The sequence below is a fragment of the Globicephala melas genome, chromosome 6, assembly GCF_963455315.2.
Source record: "Globicephala melas chromosome 6, mGloMel1.2, whole genome shotgun sequence".
Taxonomy (NCBI): Eukaryota; Metazoa; Chordata; class Mammalia; order Artiodactyla; family Delphinidae; genus Globicephala; species Globicephala melas.
Genome location: NC_083319.1, coordinates 105,200,095 through 105,204,201, shown reverse-complemented (window position 1 = coordinate 105,204,201; position 4,107 = coordinate 105,200,095).

The window sequence follows — 4,107 nt, the reverse complement described above, 5'->3', positions numbered from 1 at the left end:
TGCTCTACCTGCCTCCTTTCGTTAAAAATGTAAAGAAAAATTCAAAGACTTTTGGACTCAGACATTGACTATTGGGGACTTTGGCCAGTTCTTGTTTTTCAATTTCCCCCATCATTTTCTATTCCCCTAAAGCTTTGAAACGATACCACCCAATCAGTATCTTAAAGATGGAAGGGAAATCAGCCAGAAGGCTCTCTTCTAGAACCCTGCCCTCCTGCCTCCAAGTGAGGTTACTTCAGTGTGTTTCCTCAGGGTCTCAGCCTGCTAATAGATGCAGTGGCTCCCATGGGATCAGGCCAATAAGAAGTCAAAGCTCAGGTGTTAAGTAATTATTCCTATTAAGAATTCTCGGAATCCCTGAGAAACAACCTAAGTACCAGTAGAGAGATGAATGGCTAAAGAAGATGTGGGATATATATATCACATAGATAACAGATATATATAATTTGACCTTGAGGGCATTATGCTAGGGGGGATAAGTCAGACAGAGAAAGACAAATACTGTATGATATCACTCACATGTGGAATCTATAAAAAGCTGAACTCCTAAAAACAGAGAGTAGAATGGTGCTTACCAGGGGCTGGGGGATGGGGGAGTAGGGGAGATGTCATTTAAGGGTACATACTTGGAACTAGCAGACTGGGGATCTAATAAGTCCTGGGGATCTAATGCTCAATACAGGGATCATAGACAACAATATTGTATTATAAACATCAAACTTGGTAAGAGACTAGATCTTAATTCGTCCCACCACAAAAATGAAATGATAGTTTTGTGATGTGATATGATCAAAGTGCTAGCTAATGCTACAGTGGTAATCATATTGCAAATGTATCAAATCAACATGCTGTGCACTTTAAACTTCCACAATGTTATATGTCAAATGTATTTCAATTAAAAAAAAAGTCCCCATATAGCGGGAGACCTTAGAGAATAAAATAGAGAGAAAAGAAGCAACCTTGTGCACAGAAATGACCTCACTCTCACCTCATCCCACGAAGAATTGAAATCTAAATGGACAAGTGCTATAATAAAGGTGAATGCAAAATGCCAGGAGGGGAAAAAAAAATCTTGAAAACTGAGTGCCTCTCCATTCAGGACTGCTGAAGGGACTCTGGGTGACTTTCTGGAGCTTTGGCATTGCATAATATAGAATAATAGAATAAATAATAATAGCCACTCTATTGAGCCTGAGTTTGCATACTCTGAGTGTTAGGTCATAATCACCCTTTGAGGAAGGTAGTATTATGGCCCTCATTTTACAGATGAGGAAACTGAAGTCAGAGTGGTTTTTCCGATTCCTTGATACTCTGAAACTGGTAGCATATGTTGCTTTCTCTTTTACCCCTTTGCAAAGGGGTAGAGAGAGAGTGAATATCAACAAGATCTTCACTTTTTCTTAAATTCTAAACCCTTGTGTACCATGTCAACCCAATCATAGTACAGCACTGATGGGATCAAACCACAAAGCTGCAGCAACCACTTTTCATATTTACTTCTATTTGGCTGCAAATTTGTCATCACGTGGTTTTACCATATTCTATCCACTAAGCTGGCCTGCATTCCCAGCCCCATACGTTCAGCTCACTCCTGCACCCAGAGCCTCCTGTTCTGGCCTTACCTTTGAAGTTAGTTAGCCTTACCTTTGAAGTTAGTTATATTCAGGTATTTGCCTTGCATCTCCCATCTGGGCCACTGGCCTTGTGATGTTCTTTTTTTAAATAAATTATTTATTTTTGGCTGCATTGGGTCTTCATTGCTGCACACGGGCTTTCTCTAGTTGCAGCTAGCGGGGTCTACTCTTCGCTGCGGCACACAGGCTTCTCATTGCGGTAACTTCTCTTGTTGCGGAGCATGGGCTCTAGGCGCCCGGGCTTCAGTAGTTGTGGCCCGCGGGCTCTAGAGTGCAGGCTCAGCAGTTGTGGCACACGGGCTTAGTTGCTCTGCCGCATATGGGATCTTCGCGGACCAGGGCTCGAACCCATGTCCCCTAGCATTGGCAGGCGGATTCTTAACAACTGCGCCACCAGGGAAGCCCCCTTGTGATGTTTTTAAAGACTGCTTTAACTATTCTTTCCAGAGTGGATGTGTTGCTTACTTCTTCTTTGGGGTTTCCTTAAGACAATTAACCATTCTCTTAGCATCACTAACTCACAAAATGATTGAATCTTCAAGCTAGAAGAGACCTTATCCAGTGTCTACTCAACATTTTCAAGAGGAGGTACTCTCTGGCCACTCTGCTAGTTGAGTCACCAAGGCTAGGACAGAGGCATCCCATGCTCTTTCCTGCAGCCTCTGATCACTGACTGTTTCCTTGGATTCAGGCTCTCCTGAACTAGCTTCACAATGAAAACAGGTAACCCATCAATGCCCTCAGATTGAGGAGAGGCCTCTGTCTCTTGGCTACTCGAGATGATTGCTTAGCCAATCCTGAATTCTTGAGCAATGTGGATTTTGCCTATATTAACTCTGCAGAATATCCTGATAAACTTTTTTTTCTTTTTTTTGCTGTGCCACGAGGCTTATGGGATCTTAGTTCCCCGACCAGGGATTGAACCCAGGCTCTCAGCAGTGAAAGCGCAGAGTCCTAACCACTGGACCACCAGGGAATTCCCATAATGGGTCTGCACTGGACTGGCTCAGCATCTGACCCTCAGTAGTATGACAGGAAAAAGAGCAGGGACAAAAGAGGACCTTTCAAAAATCCCACTCTTTCATGCAGAAGGAAAGGAGCATCCCTACTCCTGGCCCAAGGCTTAAAGCTTCCTTGGAGCTGGCAAGACTTTTATTTTATTTTGTTTTTCAAATGCTTTAAAATTTATTTTAAAACCTTACCACAAACATACAGCATACTAACACGTTTACAATTTATTGTCAGGGTTTTTTTTTGTTTTTGTTTTTAATTTTAAAAGCATTGTTTGGGGACTTCCTTGGTGGTCCAGTGGTAAAGAATCCACCTTCCGATGCAGGGGACGCTGGTTCGATCCCTGGTCGGGGAACTAAGATCCCCCATGCTGTGGGCCAACTAAGCCTCGCACTACAACTCCTGAGCCTGTGCACCTCAACTAGACAGAGAAAACCCGCACAACACAACGAGAGAGAAGTCCGTGCACCGCAACGAGAGATCCCGCATGCCACAACGAAGATCCCGTGTGCTGCAACTGAGACCCGACACAGCCGAAAAATAGAAAATAAATAATGAATAAATATTTTTTTAAAAAGCATTGTTTGTGTCATATTTTTATGTTTATGTAAGTTATATATCACTTCAATTCTACGATTTGCTTTCCTCCCTTTTTGTAAATTATTTATTTATTTATACAGAGAGATGCAAATATCAAAAGTCTATATAGCTTGATGAACTTTCCCAAACTGAACACACCCAGTTACTTGTATTCAGATCAAGAAACAACATTTCCTTCACCCCAGAAGCCCCCCTGTATAGAGCTTCTTGTTGTTCTTTCTTCCCTCTTTTCATAAATTTGCCTGACATTAAAACGGATTTTTATCTGATTTAAAGATGGCACATTCCGCAGCTTCCTCGCATGCAGCACGTGTGGAAAGAGAGCTACTTCTTTCCTTCCTAGTCTTAAGGCCAAGTTAAAATCAAGTGCATTAGAAACTTTGGCTTCTCGGGAGAAAGCCTGAGGGTAGATTCATAGATTCATACATACTTAAATCTGGAAGGGACTTTGGAAAGAGGAGGTTATGGTCAAGGTGTTGGACCTCTCAAGGGGCAGATCTAGAACTGGAGCTCAGGACTCCCAACAAACCACCATCATTCCTTGCATTGTTAATGTCATGTAAATAGCCACAAGGCAGAGTGGAGAGGCAGCAGGAAGGGCAACTTCTGGAAAATTCCCTGTGGATAGCTGAGTAATAACACTGTGGCAAAACTTGAATAAGGGTATAAGTGAGTCCCCCCTCCCCCATTCTCTGGGAGAGAACTCTGCTGCCCTCTGGCGGCTTCCTTAAATAGTCTCTAACAACAGTCCTCAGTCCCAGGTTCCCAAACTGTGTGCCATCTCACCCCAGGGTGCTGCAGAAAATTCACAGGGGCACCTTGGGATATTTTACGTTGTTGAGGGAAACACACTGATGGATAA